At 37.1% G+C, this 17206-nt stretch overlaps 1 protein-coding gene across 3 annotated transcripts in view; it reads right to left on the reverse strand.

Moving 5' to 3' along the window:
* Nucleotides 1-17206, reverse strand: part of TMCC3 (transmembrane and coiled-coil domain family 3) — a 57850-nt gene that overhangs the window by 18903 nt on the left and 21741 nt on the right. Inside the window, exon 1 of one of the 3 annotated variants that reach the window (XM_041409789.1) lies at nt 3342-3418. The exons of the other annotated variants lie outside the window; for them this stretch is intronic. The gene's annotated coding sequence lies outside the window, so the exon portion shown is untranslated. Of the gene's footprint in view, nt 1-3341; nt 3419-17206 lie in introns of those variants that run through there. 3 annotated transcript variants of the gene reach the window in all.

Here is a 17206-nt window from a genome sequence, read left to right on the forward strand (position 1 = left end):
GTTTACTTTCTGTCTTAAATGTAAAGTGGATTGCTGCCATTCAAAAAGAAGCATTCAGAGCACACCAGTCATTTGAAAACCCAATCATGGAAGCAAGGGTAGGGATTTCATTGGCATCTTAATGATGCACATGTTTCTTCACTTACTGTCTGCAAAAGCAGTACCAAGGTCAGACTTGCAGGCCATGCTATCAATGAGCCCAGAGCACAGTAGCACCCATGTTCCCCAATGCCACAGGCAAGACTATTGGAAAGAGATTCCACATGGACAGGATCTGATGAAAGGTGAAAATGCCGTGTTTAATGGCCTATAGAGATCAGTCATTTAATCCTCCTATTGGAAAATATAAAGCAGACCTAAAAGACCTTATTTCTTCCCCACAGATCCTGGATGGGATCCATCTGGGAGAAAAAATCCACAGTGTATAGAGCACAAAGAGCATGCAGCCCACCCTAGTGCAACCCACATCCCATGGCTGCTCAGATGAATCACATGCTGTGTTCCACTGACTGTGCCAAAGGCTCTACTAACAAGTGAGAGACAAGCCCTCTATGTTAAAGGTATCAAACTGAACTCTACTCTTTAGGCCATAGATTTCTTTTATGCTCTTTTAAAAAGTACCTTTAAAAAGCGTAGAGGAAAAAAAAAAGCATTTACAAGACAAATGCATATATGCATCAGGCTCCAGAAGGCCCACCCCTTTGGGTTGCCTCACCACAGAAACAAACCATAAAGACATAAAATGATCTACTTATTTAAATAGGCTCAGTTTACAGGTATTTCCTTCTTGTTCTTTCTCTAAAAAACCTCATTACCATCACCAGTCATAGCTGTGCAAGCTAAACAAAAGCTTATGATGGCAATTTAAGTCTATCTTGAAAGAGGTTCTGATGAATGCTTAGAAACAGAATCCCGTAAGAAACATACAAAATAGGATTAAGGCAGCCTCACAGCTTTTAGAATAGCAACAAAAGTCATCAGGAACAATTCTCTTTTTATCAGAAATATGCATATGCCAGCAGCACGGGTGTTCCAATGGGTAAAAGAACATGCAGATGGAGTTTTAGTAAGTTTTCAGTATATTCCAAAGCAAAAATGTATTTGAGGAGAGACTTTCACTATCTCTTTCAAGTTCACTGTTCCTTCTAAAATCCACATGAGAATCCTTCATGGAAGTCTTAAAATAGAACTAAATCATCATAAAATATTTTAAGTTATGTAAAATCAGCCCCCAACATTTTTGTACAGTGTGTTACAGCAAAATACCTTCTGTTTGTGTTTCTTTACAGAGCTACTTAATAGTAATATCTAGAAGTACCTATACTCGGAATACCATGCAAATAATCATGCAGGGGGTTGAGAGTATATGGGAATGGAGGGAGTCAGCAAAACATGTTTCTACTTTTTACTGGGGTAATAGAACATCCTGGCTGATTTGTCTGAGTCCGCCTGGCAAATGTTGATGGAGTCAAATAACTGAAGGTGTTTCTTTCATCATCAACAATTCCTCTATTACCTATTTACTCTCCATCTCCCCTCAAAAAAACATTGAAGCTGTAAGGCATCTCATTAACACACATTAGGTGTTTCTTCCAGATAGGAGTCAAAGGTAATCCCAGATGCCCTTTGGCAATTATCTGCTATTCAATATTCAAAGGCTCGTAAACTTCAAGGCCATTCCATGAGTAAAGCGTCATACAGGGGCAGAGTAGGCTGTAGAGATTTGAATCCTTTTGAAAATTTTCTGCACTATGCCAACAGAGTCTGGTAATTATAAAAATTCAGCTGTTCTACTAAGACATTGCAGCAAGACCTCAGATACAGACTGAACTGCTAAGCATACTAGGCAAGACATCAGCTGTTGAATCCAGTCCAGGGTCAGTTTTATCACCTATCTTTCCCTCCATATTAATTCATTAGCACCACAGAGTTGAGACTCTAAGTATAGGCACCTCAAGAAAGATATACATGTACTTGCAATGCTTAAGTGAAAAATACCCCAAAATAAATTTTAAAAAAATCACCGAAAGTTGAAAATGCTATAAAACAAACCCTGCAGAAAGCAATTGCAAGAAAGCACATGCACTGAAATTCTGGTGTGACTAGAAATACAGCTTTTACTCTCTTAATCTAATCTGGTCAAGGCCAAATACTTGTGCGTAACCTGTGATCCAAGCAGTCAACTTCACACCAAAGCTGGTTTGCCTCAAATTCTACAGGCATGCTCAGTTCAAACCAGAAATACCCCAGAAAGAACTTTTCTCTAATTTCTATTTGAAGGACTAAAGCCAAATTGTCTAGGTCACAGCTTATGTGTAAATAAGCATTTAGATATGGTACTATTTCAAATTAGAGCAATGGGAGAAGAGAACAATGGGGGGAAGAGGCAGTTTTCTCCTGCACTGGTAACACCAGCTCCTTCAGAACCCAAGAACATCCACTGAAAAGTCTTCAGTATCATAACTCACACTCAGTCCAGCTCCAAGTTTTTTGGCAGCACAAAACTGACATAAGCGAAGTGGTTCCAATACAAACAACTTCTGTGCCTAGACACTGAAATTTGAAAACAACATGCCTCTATAAAAGAAAGCAAGTTACTTCCCATTTAATGTCCAGCAGCTGTGTGAATAAAAAAAAGAATAAAAATCACTGTCCTGGCTAAAGAAAAAATACAGTGAAGAACTAATACTTGCATTTACTAACCTTAAGTTTCTTAAGCAGGCAAAAGGTAGATTCCACACCCCCTGGTTAACTGTTTTGCTTCAGATCACTCCTCCTCTTTAGATAAGCACCATTAATCAATAACAAGTCAATAAAATACCTTCTCCTAACTCAGATCAAAATAAATGTAACTCACGTGCATGTTCCTTCTGTCTCAGTTTTACACAGCAATATCAGGAATTGCTTGGGAGCTGCAGGCACTCAAAGGGTGGCTCCATCAAGCAGGGCTTGTGAGAAGCCCGCACTCCTATTCCCTGTGAAGGAGAGTGCCTTTGCCATGACACAAATCCCTCAAAGTACCACCACTATGAAACAGTGTGGGGGGTGACAGTTTTGGAGAGTGATGCCAGTCATTTTGTATCCCTTCTAGATTAATTGTTCAGCTTAATTTTAGTGTTTCTAATAGGTGCTGTCCCTTCCCTCTTCCCAGCTTTTATGGATTTTTCTTCCCCTCCCATTCAGTATTAAGCTTTCTTTTTCAAAAGATGTCTGAATAGATGGCAATAATGAAATTTTCCAGACTACTGTGAAACATTCTGTGAAAAGTCAGCCTGCTACACATTTTCAATTACTAAATCCTTTTCCATGAATGAGAATTTGATAAAAAGCCAGCTACATACCTGCTATGACTAATCACTTCTCATAGTTACAGCATATGCTTCTATCTCTCACCACTCGTGATTTAGAGTGTGCTTTCCTTCATATCACTGCATTGTCTAACTTCTCCTCACAAACTATTCCACACTGATAAAGTTGCAGCAGGTCACCTTCTCCCTCCACCTGGTTCTTTCTGTTTCACAGTCAGCTCTTAATTTCATTGCTACTCAAATGGTCTAAGCATTTTCTCAAATTCCAGCTCCTGGAACTGTACAAACACACAAGAGAATTCCAGGAAACACTGAAGTTTCTTGCCTTCAGTTACAGAGAAATAACTCTCACATCTAACTTCATAGTCAGCCAAGTCCTCCTTTGCCCCAAAACAAAGACAACTCTAAGGAAATTTTAAATATGTAATTTACACACCTACAACAATCAACCCCATAGCTCAGTGCTGATTTTAGTCTATCTAATTCATGACTTTTATTGCTCTGAGCTGGCAACATTACATAAGACCTATTTGGTAACAGCAACATTAAGGCTTTACCACCATTAAGTATTACCACTGAGAGACAAAACACTCTAAATCCATATAGACTGGCCATCACAAGCAAAAGACTCAAGACTTGGGGATTTTGTTTGTTTAAACCATGGCAAAATTTCCGTTTATAAACAGCAGAACAATAGCTCCATCAGGCATAGGATCTCTTCATTTGCGTTAATGCAGCAGCAGCACATCCTGAGCATATAAACAATCACATCTTGTCCTGTGTGTGAACTGAGTTGCTTACTTAAAAGAGCCTGCCTCCTTCTTCCTTTCCCCCCTGCCCTGCTTCTGTCCTTGCTGGGCTGATAAAGTCAAATCTCAAAAATATGTATCTGTTACATCAGCAGTGCTGCCTATACCCAGGAGCTTTAGTTCATTTTTTAGATAAAAGGTTTAATCAAAAGATAAGGTCTTTACTACATTACATGACTAAGCAGCTTATTTACCTCTGTACAATAACTAGCAATAACAATAACTAACTCTTGAGAAAGCAACTTTATTTTATCAAACCTTCATTACTTATATACACAAGTACACTTTCACTATTTGCCACACTACACATGAGTGCATGTTTTGGCTCCACACTTGATATCCAAGGCTTGTATTTGTACCCAAACTACAAATAACCCCAAAGGCAGAGAACTGCATGAAGACTGAGCCACCAAAATCAAAAACTTTGGCCATACTTCATGATCTACAAAAACTGAAATAAATAACGAAAAAAAAATCAAACAAACAAAAAAGCCAAAACAAACCAAACAAACAAAACCAAACCAAAAAACAACCCAACAAAAACCAACACCAACAACAACAAAAAACCCAAAAAAACCCCCAAAACCCCAAACAAGCCCTCCACAACAACCAAAAGCAAAAGAAAGAAGCCCAGAAAAGAAAGAGGAAAAGTTTTATTTAAAAGACTACTTTAAAAAACTCCTTTCGTTGGGCAAAATAAAGAAAAATAAAATTTGAATCACACAGATGCATATTATGCAGATAATTTATTATTCAATACCACTGCTGCAATAATGGTATTTTAAGCCACTATACACAACTGATTAACACAGCTCTGACTTAACTCTGGAGAAAACATCCTAATTGCAGTGCATTAAGAACCAAAATTCTCTGCAGAGTCAATGGATTTAACCTCCTGTGAATCACAACAACACAACTTTAAAGCATTTTGTTACTTAAATTTATTTTTATAATAGCAAAAGACATTTTCTTTTCTTTTCACTGAAGAGGCAACATAAAGCATTAGGTAACAGAATCACATTTTCCTGCTCTTTGCATAAATTCTTCCTGGAAGAAAATGAAATGTTGTCCCTCAAGTTAATATAAATAATATTGTTTTGAAAAGCAGAAACTATGCTGTGACTATGCCATTAAAGTGTGTCTCAAGTGATGCTTTCCATTTATGAGTAGATCTGCAGTTGTCCTCATTGAGAAGAAAGCATTCAAATATTATTTCTATGTTTACTTTCTTGTTATTTATATAAATATACATGTGTAAAGATATGCTTTTAGAAAACATTTTGTAAAATACACATAAAGTTATTGTTATAATAGGTAAGTACAAGCCCACAGAAAATCTCATATCCATGCAGTGTTTCAGCTGCTGTGCACCTTCTGGAGAATCTTGGCATGGTGTTTTAAGGTTACACCCTAACAATCAACTCAAATAGTTACAATCAAATCTGAATTAAAAAAAAAAAAGATAACTTTTCCAGTAAAAAGACCCAAACAGAACACTTTATGAAGATGAGTGTGCCTCTACAAGCAGATGTCCCTGAATTGTGTTCTTTAAAGAGGCTCCATGTGCACATTATAACAATACATCAAAACAGTACTTCAGCCAGTGCTTTGTGCTGAAGTGTGGGAAACGTTCTCTTGTGCACATGATGCTGAAATTTCTCATATAATATTTCAAAATGTTTATGAGTTGGTACTAGAATGAATCACTCCCATAAGAGGTTGGAGGTAAAGTCTTTTTAAAAGTATTAGGAAACTTTTCTATCAGTCTATTCTCTCTGAACAAAATTCAGCTAAGACAGTTGTATCTATTTTATAGAATTAATTAACTAGCTGAACATAGTCATTAGTCATCTTTATACTCCAATTTTCCTTTCAATTTTTTGTATATACTGTACACTTCAAATACTAATACACAGCACACAAAAATCTCAACCCATAAAAGAAATATTGTTGTAGGGAAGTTCTGTAAATAACATAACATCAGTTAATCAAAAACCAAAAATTCAATACACTTGTCTAATTAAAAAGAACATCAATAAGATTCACCCAATTAGTGAGAAATAAAACCCTACGTTAAAATCCTTATCTAGTCTTAAAAATATTCCAATTCTGAGAACACACTTCCCCAATCACTGAGTTTTATTAAACTGTATTACTTAGAGAAACCAATTCAGATGATTTTGGAAGACAAACTAGGCTAAATTATTATTCTTATGTTACCATATTAGTTGTAATGAGAGTGTTAAATCACAGTTTTAAAAAGTTTTACGGCCAAAAAACCCCCGCTATTTTTAAACAAGTGCCTTTAATAAAGATTCACTACATTTTTACTGTATAGTACAAATCCCCTGATGTCATTTTGAAGATGCCTGCGTAGCAGCCATTATGTTTTGCCATGGTAGTACTAGCAATTGAAAGCAGACTTTTCCCCTAAGAGATGTTTGCAAACTGAAAATACATTTATTTCTGTTTTGCCAGAACTAAAATGTCAAGGGTAGAATGAACTCCTGCAGAAGGAAGTCCTGCTGATTCTAAAAGCTCATTACAAAGCTCACTGCCCTATACTTGTAACTACAGGGAACATTTGCTGAATATCTCCTCATGTAGTGTAAATATACAGCAGAATGTGTATTTTACATAAAATTTTAGTAATAAATTCAGTGCTTATAAAGTAAATAAATAAACCAATCTAAAACCAAACAAAACCCCCACTCCTTTCTCTCTGCCATCCAACACAAAAACCATTCTCAAAGCCAGGACTGCAAGATGAGAAGCACAGGCAAGAAACAGTAGTGACCTTGTTTAGCAAGCTAATGGAAAGTGCTCAGAAACTGTACAGTTGCACAGCACATTAAATTGCTTCAAACAGAATAGATTCAGTAGAAAAAAATTGTCTTCAACTTGATATTTCTTAATCTGTTAAAACCATGCTGCTAATATAAAAGTAATTTAACACAAGAAAATTAAACCTGCTTTTCTTACCTGCTATCTGTTGTATTGACAGGATATACAAAATATTATAGATCAATTTCATGTAACTTCTTTTTTTGATTAATATGTTTGTGCAAAATGCAATTCAATTTGGCACAGATGTAGTAAAGACCTGTCTCGGGAGACAGCTGAAAATGCAACACCAACAATGCACCAGCAACAGTAAGACTCAGTAAGAAAGTGGCAACCAGAGATGGAGGAGCCTGTACAGCTCCTACTGAATTTCCTTGCCTTTGGATAAGTGTTTTAGTCTCATATCCTTCGTATTCAAGACTCTTAGGGTTTTTGATCTTGTTCAAACTCTCCCTAGGAGGACATACGGGGTTAAAACCTTGATAATGCTTTTAGAGCCACAATTTTATTTGGATCACAACATCATTATGTTAGGTGTTTCATTCTAGCACTACAAAGGATGTGATGGTGTCACAGAGATTATTTATTTAATTGAATAGAGCAATACTAAAAATGTTTCATAGGGATAATGTCACTCAGGAAATTATAAAATTACTCTTCAAATAACATTTGTAGAAACATGATTACAGGTCAGAGTAGTTTACTTGACCAAGATGTTTATATGGCCAAATGCCACAATTTAGACTCTAAAGACAAAACTTGTCAATTCTTCTCATTGAGAACCACTAAGATTTTTTGGAAGAGGAAACCTTAATATTGTCTTCAGAATATTGCAGTAGAGTTAACTTTACATAAAGAAAAACAACTACAGCTTGCTACAGAAATAATATCTACATTAACAATTATGTGCTTATTCATACTCTTAGTTTGTACTTTTTTCTTTCTTGTACCTTTCCTCTTTTGCTTTTGCTCAACTAACAGTAGCAACTGCATCTTTTAATCTTAAATCAGTTTGATCATGTTTTTTTATCTGGGATATATTTTACCTGGTAGAATACTTGCCATGATTTACAGAAATTGCCAATTTGTGTATTAATACAGCTTAATTTCATGTATCTCCTTATATAAAGGTCTTAAGACTACCCCAGAACAATTTTTCTTTTTAAATAGTAGTGATAATTTATATTGCATGACACAAATAATGAATATTTAGTCTGAATACTGTGAACTCTAAAGCACACAATTTTATCGAAACCATACATTTCAGTTAGCATGGATACTTGACACAACAACTGATATTGCTTAATTATTAAAACAATCTTAAAATAGAACTGCTACATCTTCAGTAACATCCATTATTAAATCCATAATGATGGGTAAGTCAACTGCTAAAAACACATAAGATAAACCCCACCATCTTCAAGTTAGGTATTAAAACACCTCTCTTTTACTCAAGCATCTCTTTCAGTACTGCTGGCAAGATTTGTGTGCTATGAAGAAACATAAAGCTACCTATATGGTCTAAGCAGAGATGGTAACAGAAGCTATTCATATAAAATCTAACAAAAACTTCATTAAGCACATAGGTACTTCAGATTCTTATACAGCTGTAATCCATAATAGCTAGACCAGGGCAGCAATTCTGAAACAGGAGCTCAGGCTGTTGCTTTTCTGCTTGGTGGAGTTGTCCCACACTCACCACCCATGACTTACATGTCCCACAGACTGAGTCACAGAGCTCACCCATCAACTTCCGTGCCAAGTGCATGAAAACAATAGAAGATGTTTCAGAGCATTTTAAAGTGTTATTTTCAGCTTGTTGAAAGCCATTGCCTCTCTTACCTAACCACAGGGAATTGGGAGAACCTCTTTCAAGAGATGGTCAAACTGTTGCTCTTATCTCCTTGTAAATTTTTTGTATGAAGCAAAAGGCTGCCCAACCTAAGTACGTTTGTTCCTCATGTTCCTTGATTACAGCACAACAATTTAAAGCAGGATACAGAAGTTCCCCATATGATTTTATTATGCCATAATACAACAATATTACACTAATTACAGCAATACACCTGATGGTCTTTTTAAAGCAGTTTGTAATCTTAATTCAGAGTGTTTTAAAAAAATTATCAACAGAAAATGGCATGTGTTGATCTTACATTCAAACTAAATATACGGGGCTTGTTCAGAAGCACAGACACAAATGCTAGTTGCCAATTTTCTCTTAATGCCAGTTCCTACATATTAAACTCATATTAGATTTTTCTATTTTTTAGTGTTGTGGTGATGTTAGAGGCCTTTTCACCAATATGATTTGATTAGAATGAAATTGAAATCAATATTCTGCTCCTAATCAGCCTGCCTGCCTCCCTCCCTCTCCTTTGAACTTTCTAAGCGGATTCTTTTTTTCTCTCTCTTAAGTTTCTATTCAGACAGTCAAGAGGATATGCTTTATCACATGGTTTGGTGTAAAAGACTTATAAACATATTACCATATTCAGTCATAGCAACAGCACAGATAAAAAGGAACAAAGCAGAGTTCAGTGGGAAAGGAAGCAGATAAGAGCCATGCTGTCCTTGGAGTCTGACCATGGTTACTGGCTCTGCCCTGAGCCAGAGCTCTGTACCTGGGCAGGGAGCTCTGCTTGGCTACAGGCTCCAGAACCTTGTTGTAAACAGCCTAACATTTGACACAAGAGATCTCATTCCATGACAGTGGAAAAAGCAAAGCAAAACCCAAACCACACTGCTCATTTTGATCAAGGCGTTAGAAAATTGTCTAAATATTTTTTCTCTCTATCTCTCTCCATCACATGCTTAGAATCATTTTAACCTAAATAAAGTACCATTAATAAATCAGATTTTTAGAGGTTTCAACAGACAGATGAAGATTTATATTCATTATTAAACCCTCAAAAACATGCCCCTTATGAGATTATGCCAAATGATGTTAGCCTAATTACACACAGTGAGTTAATATTCTAAATAGTGTAACATGTCAAAAAATCATTTTCCAGACCCTCTTCCTAAAGAAACAGACTGACAAATACTCTCACTTTCTGTAGTCAGTTACTTGACAGGTTTGAGAAACACACAAATCACTTCAAGAAATCATAATGCAGACTGCAAAGAAAGCTCCTTCAGCCTAAGTCCACTAGTTCTTGGTGTGAATGCTATAATCAAAGCAGTCTGCCTGCAGGTAAGCAAGTAGAAGAAACACATAAATTTGGGCAGAAACTGATCTTGAAAATTAGCTCCTGTAGACTTAACATTACTTATAATAAAACAAAAGTTTGAGGGGGGGAAAATAATCAGGTGGTAAATTAAATCCAAAATTAGCTAACTTTTCAGCAAGTAAAAATGGCCTGAATGTATTTTATTATATTTCAGCTAGAAAGGAACTCTTTAGATATGCACACATTCATTAAATGCTTTGGGAAACTTGAATGAATTGCAGTGATTTGCACTGGAAGAAAACCTTCCATGCAAATATGACTGTATGGAACTCTGACCTCTCACAATGGAAAGAGCAAATCACACCTTCTACAGCTCTCCTCTCCAAATGCAGATTTTAAATCTGTTCCTACAAATGCTTCTGGTACTAACCAGGAAACACTGCAACATTTTAACTTTATGGGATAAACTGACGTACTTCATTATTCATCCCATTTGGTATGTAGGCTTTTTTATGTGCTTTTTATTATCTTTCTTGTTCATTTACTGCTTTAACAAGAATGCTATAAAAATAAAGGTCAGTACAGAAATAAATGCACCAGGTGTTATGTTCCGCTGCATAATTTAACAATGTTTAGAAAATAGTCATATAGTCTGAAAGCTATATGATACAATAGATTGAGAAATCCTGTTCTGTTAGGGCTGTTTGCTAGCTGAAAGCCAAAGATTCACCAAAATAAATCCAGATACATGTTCAAATATTTTCAGATGCTTACCCACATGTACTGGGACCACTATAGGGTAGTACATTCAAGTAACAACTCATAAGCACATTGAAAAGTTAAAAATACTTCTAAAAGTAATTAAAAATAAACTAGCAAAATAGACTAAAAAGAGACTAGTAAAACCAATGATTTGTCATTTATTTAGCTTTTCACTGAAGAGCTGGTTTAGGTCCCTTTAGTGTAATAAAAGTGATGTTTAGTTTCTGGTACTAACTTCCCAACACAGGTCTTAAAATATTCATGCACAACACTGTGAATGCATCCTTGTTTAGCGTGCAGAGCTGGGGTGGGGGTTAGCAGTATGGAAATAACTGAAAACACTTATGATGTGGTATAATAAAAAAAAAAAATTATACCATTTTAACACTGCTCTTTCAAGTTTTCTAGATGACTTCTGGGTTACATAAGGTAACAGATAATTGAAGTTCTTACTATGTTTAAAATATCACAATATTGTGATATTTGACTATCTAATATATGAAACTTGTGTCAGAACTGATCACAAGTTTCTTACAGTTTTACTGTTATCTGAAGGGAAAGGAAAGGAATTATCCTGGAAGTACTTATGGAAAAAGCTTTGTTTCAGAAGATTTACCGTTTCCTTGCACGTAGCAACAACCAGGGAAATTATGTTACTGCCTTGAATGCTGAGACCCAACTACAAGCAGTTATCTTGCTGTCAGACAAAATCTCCCAGTGTAACTCACAGACCATGTAAGGGAGTCAGTAGATTCACTAACAGACTGGTCTTACAAGAGACTACTACATATGAATGTACATAAAATCACTCCCACAGACTGGGCAGCCTGCCAGTATTACAGTGAACAAGTCTAGCAAGGTCAAAATATTTTTAGAGTAATATTTTCAGAGTTGGGGTATTTTGACTCTATGATCTCCTTCTGAAGAGTTAACATTGTTCCCAGTGGAATTTAAAAGTTATAACTGGTAGCTCTAGATACCTGTCTCTGGCACAATGTGCCACAATGATTTGAGCTGTACTTCTGATCTGCAAAAAGGCAAATCCTAGAAAAACTCTACTAGTTGCAAGAGAAGCTCCAGTGACAAACTGTATCTCAAAGCCTGCTTTGAGACAGTCATTCCAGGTGTATTCAATGATCTGTTCCACAGGAATTTGACTCTCTCCCCACCCCCAAAGCACGTAGACACACTGACAGGCAATACGAGCTAGAAATGAAAATAACGAAATCTGATCATCACATTGTTACTTCAAACTGATTATGAGTTCCAAGTATTAAAACATGATTTACTTATTTCCTTTTTGGTCAGTGTTTCCTCCTGAACATGCTTTGGGGCTGAGGAGAGAGTCCCATTCAGCATAAATTCTTAAGATGACTTTGTAATCACGTGTCCACAGAAGAGCAAGTTCCACAATTTCTTCCATGCTGAAACATCCAAGGAGTCATGATGGGCCAAAAGTAAATAAAGTGTGTCTTTGACAACCACAGATACTTGATCTGTGCTTACATTTAGATGCCACATTGCTTCTGCAGCCACTTCAGGTGAAATTTCATCCCCAGCCTGATACCACAGGAATCTAACACCTTCCACATAGTGATTCTGCTACCTAACAATCATAACCTAGGCTCTTATGTCTTCACTGCATCTTATGCATGACATGGCTGGCATCCATGAGTGATGAGGGTAGCCACTTTGATAGGTGAAAGCCGAACTAGTCACTATTTTGGGTGAAGCAGGAAGGCCTGGAATTTTTCTGTGTTAAGATCAGGGAGGACACTGCAGGACCTGTTCTGCTCCTTCTTGAAGGATGGGAGGATGCCACATAGAGGGACTTTGCTCCAAATCGTAACTTACTGGCTAAACAAAAGGTTTTGAATTTTATTCATGTGAGCAGAAGCTCATATGATCTTTTGCCTCACATGAGCTCAGGGTTTCTCCTTACCCTTTCTCCCCTTCCTGTATCTCTCTACTTTTTTGTGAACTCTTCAGTTCTCAGTTCCTTCTCTGTAACTGCTTCCCTCCCACTTTCCTATTAACATACCTTGTAATAGGTGAGTACCTTCACCCAGAACTTCTGTACAATCTACCTACTCCCATTTGTTGACTCAATTTAGATTTTTCTCACTTCAGAGAGAACGGGTTTTGAAGCTAGGATCTAGCACTCTAACAGAACTATGTAATTTCTCACTAGTGGTACAACTTCCTGTAAATCGTATCAGTGTCCATTGACACTGGGAAATTTGAAGAAAATAATCTCCCTATCCAAGCACAATCTTTCTAGCAGGTCATTCTTAGTCTCTCAAAAGATGCTTTATCAAATATAAAGATACTCTTTAGGTGACACAACTTTACAAGGAAAGGAACAGCAGCTCTAGGAGTCTAACAAGCAAACTGCAGCAATGCAATGCAGCTGCAGGAATATGAGCCAATGCAAAAGCAGAACAGGCACCTCTAAAAGCTGTGTAACAAGTTCTGCCACTCAGCAATCCTCACAAACCTGGAAGAAACTTTCCTCTCTAAGCTCTTGTGTATGGGCCTTTGCTTCTCAGAAACACAAACAAGTATTAAAGGGATCATATATAAAACCAAAACAAACAAAACCCTAACAAACACAGGCCAGTAATGAAAGTTTAAGTGCTAAATTATTATCAGACACAATCTACTTTTGAGGCTATCCAGGCTGCTACTTGCCTGTCAAGCAAAAACAACATCTGCTTTAAGCTACCATTGTACCATGCTATAGATACTGTGGGACAGGGACATTATTGCAATTGTAGTATAAAACATACTTACTTTTTTTTTTCCAAACTTTTAATTTTTAAGTTTACAGAAATTCATAGAATAAATTACAGGACTGTGATACTTGTATAATAAAAAAAAATTACCAACATCTTTTTTTGTCTCTTTTTTGTGACAGCCAAATAACAATGATTGGAAAGATGGTAAGTAATAATTCAAAAGTATTTTTAGCTGATTGAAACAGAGCCATGATTCTAAACAACCTACAAGAGAACTACCGCAGGTAGTCTGAAGACTTTGTACTAAAATAAATGTCACTTTGCCAAGTGAGATGCATTTAGTCATTTCCTGATTTCTTTTTCCTTTATTTCACGTATTTTAAAATGTGTGTTCCTGAATAATTTGTTCCTTTCCTCCAGAGATTCCTTTGCAATGACTCCATAATAGTCCACTAATGAGGGCACTGGTGCCACAATCTCTTGCCAGGTGAATCAATTCAGATGCAAAATGTATCATGACTTCACTGCAGAAATCAGTGGAGAAGAAATACTTAATCAAGTATGGATTACATGTTCAGTCATATGTGCCTTCAAGCAAAAGGCATGGGGAGTAGGTTTACTTATCAGCCAAGATTGTCCATCAAGAAACCAACAGTTGGATTTTAGGCTTTTTTCAGCTTAAGACATGTCCAAACTCACAGCTTCAAGGCAGATATCCCAAGCACAAAATTGGCAGCTAAGACGATGATATTCCTCTGCCTCTCCAGAAGAATTAGGGCCCCTGGATCCCGAGATTTGTGGAGACTTTACAAGATAGTAAGACAGCGAGGACATGCCCCAGGAAGGAGAAAGCTGTCCTCACACCACAGATGTGTTTTGAAGAAATGCAGGAGAGCACACCAGCATGTTGCCTTGCATTCTTGGGCTTGTTTTTTATTCTTCAGCAGCAAAATTGCTGCCCTGATGCCAAGTAGTGCTGGGACCAATCAGCCTCTGGAGGCACAGAGGGCACACTTCAGAAATGCAGGTTCCCAGGGAGCTCAGCAAACAAGATGGTAGGGAATACTCAAGGTCTCCAATAGACTCCTTTCCTTTAGTTCAGCAGCAGCTTACTTCTGTTGCAGCACTTTCACAACACATGTTAAGTCTAGTATTTGTCCTATTTCTGTAAAAAATTTATGTTGGACCATTTTTTTCAGTACATTATTAATCAGCAGTGTCCAAACCACACATTTCTCGCATTAACAGATCAACTGTGTTGTAATGCTCCAACAGCCATGATCTGAATGGAGCTTATCCAAAAAACATCCATAACTACTTAATATTGACAACAATAACCTGGAAAACAGTTCTGCATGCAAGCTAGAGCATTTAAATGGACTGCAGGCACAACCTGCTTTCCATACACTGTTCTTACATCTTCAGCAAACACATAACAGAATCAATGCCATCTAGTTACCTCTAAAATCATAGTAGACTGAACTGGCTTATACACCTGAATAATTTAGCACTGAAGAGAGGTAATGGCACTCTAGGTTGAAATCAAGCCATGACAGCCTGTAACTGCTGAGATCCTCTGTGTACATTTACACATTTAAGAACTCAAGCTGTTGGTTACAACAATTTTAACTGTTCTGGTTGAACACTTCGCTTTCTTTTATAACTCTACTGATTTTATTTTTTCTATTAAATATACTCATGCAAGAGATTTTAATCAATTAGACAGAGCACAGCACTTAACTGCACAAAACAGGTTACATCCTTTGGTGCATCTTATTGGACAAGCCTGCTCTATACTGGAAAAGTTAATAGGAAAATTCTCAAAAAAAAAAAAATTCTTTCTTTACCTGAAGCTTCAGTTCTTCTGGTTATGAATCTTAATAGGGATATCTAAAGTTTGGCAAGCAAAAACTGAACCAGAGCTAAAAATTTACCTGCAGTATCCAGCCCTGTATGCAGCAAAGTCCAACATGTATTAAGTTACATTTTATTTTTTATTGAAAATGCATGAAGTATAGGCAAGCTGTTGAAACACTTAATATTTCGTAAGACACCAGACAACAATCCATTAAAAAAAAAAAAAAGCAAAATGTTAACTTTTTTTTCATTATTTTCTTGCTTCAGTGGTCATGAAAATGAACCATGAATGTCATGCACAGGAACGAAGCATACTGAAAAGCCCAGAGCTCTCTCAAGACCTCTACATCAAGAGTTGCAGAAGCAGCAACCAGAGTTAGTTTGGTAAAGGCCATTCTTCCACACTGTGTGGCAGCTAAGCAGTGCAGAAAGGCATTTCAAATATTTGACCAACATCAATTGCTATTTGTGTTCACAAGCATGGATGAAGCCAGATTCTCAAAAAAATTATCAGGAACATGACTATACTATGCACCTGAAGACACTAAAACACTGTCAAACAGAATTAAGTACATTGACTGGCAGAAAAAAAGCTCAAATCAAACAAATCACTAGACAGCAATGAATACAGAATTTAAAATACAGATTGACAAGAATTTTCCATTTTCCCCCCTATAGGATGAAATATATGCCCAAATTTAGTTAACACTAGTCTTCAGTGAATAAAGTAATCCAGCTAAAATTTCAAAGATGCAGTCTAAGTGTAATCACACAAGCACTTTCTACAGCTCTTGTTCTCAATGAAGAGAGCAATGACTTGGTAAGAAAAGAGGGACATGAAAATGGAGTGGATACAGATTAATGCTGCACATCAATTGCAGCAGGAAGCACTTTGAGTAACACCAAGCACCACACCAGAACAAAGTGCTCTGCTGTCAATATCTGCTTCTTCACTTGACATGTTATGCCTTCCCAAAGGCACACCATCTCATTCTGAAGGCACCTACAGAGCTCCCTTGAGAGTGCTTTCTCTGGCCACTTGTTTGCTGCTAAAAGCATAAGAGTTGGTTGGGATATTATACCCAAATCAAAATTGCTCTCCCAGCGTTCCTAAGGAGCACTCTTTCTTTCTTCAGTCCAACATGAGACACCAAAGATGTTAGAACACCTTCACCTATGCACTTTGGGAAGACCATTAATTGAGTTTACACTATTAATGTACTTTTGTCAATTCATCACGACCCTGATGATATGGAAGCTTCATTCAAATTAAAGTATAAAGCTGCCTTTTGTGGCAGAGCTCCGTGGCATAGACAGAGATGCTGTCAGGCACTTCAGGGCCAGGCTGCAGAGGGCATTGAGCAACCTGGGCTAGCGAAAGGTTCCCTGCCCATGGCAGAAGGGTTGGAAGAAGGTCATCTTCAAGGTCCCTTCCAAACCAAGGCAGTCTATGATTCTGTGATCAGAGGGCACACACTACACTTGATCAGTGGCTGAATAGGCACTTCTTAGAGATCTGAGCCCTAGCTCAGCTTGAACATGTGAATTGCTACAGAAGAGGCAGGGACAGTATGCTGTATAATCCGTCACAATCCCACAGAAATACTAGTTCAGCAAAAACAACACAATGTGGTAACATATGGGCTTCAGATTTATTTCCTAAAGCAACAACACCAGCAGCACCTTCCCAGATCTCCTCACCCCATATTCCTCAGATT

This window comes from Onychostruthus taczanowskii, unplaced genomic scaffold (genome assembly GCF_017590055.1).
Source record: "Onychostruthus taczanowskii isolate IOZ18803 unplaced genomic scaffold, ASM1759005v1 scaffold31, whole genome shotgun sequence".
NCBI classification, from domain to species: Eukaryota; Metazoa; Chordata; class Aves; order Passeriformes; family Passeridae; genus Onychostruthus; species Onychostruthus taczanowskii.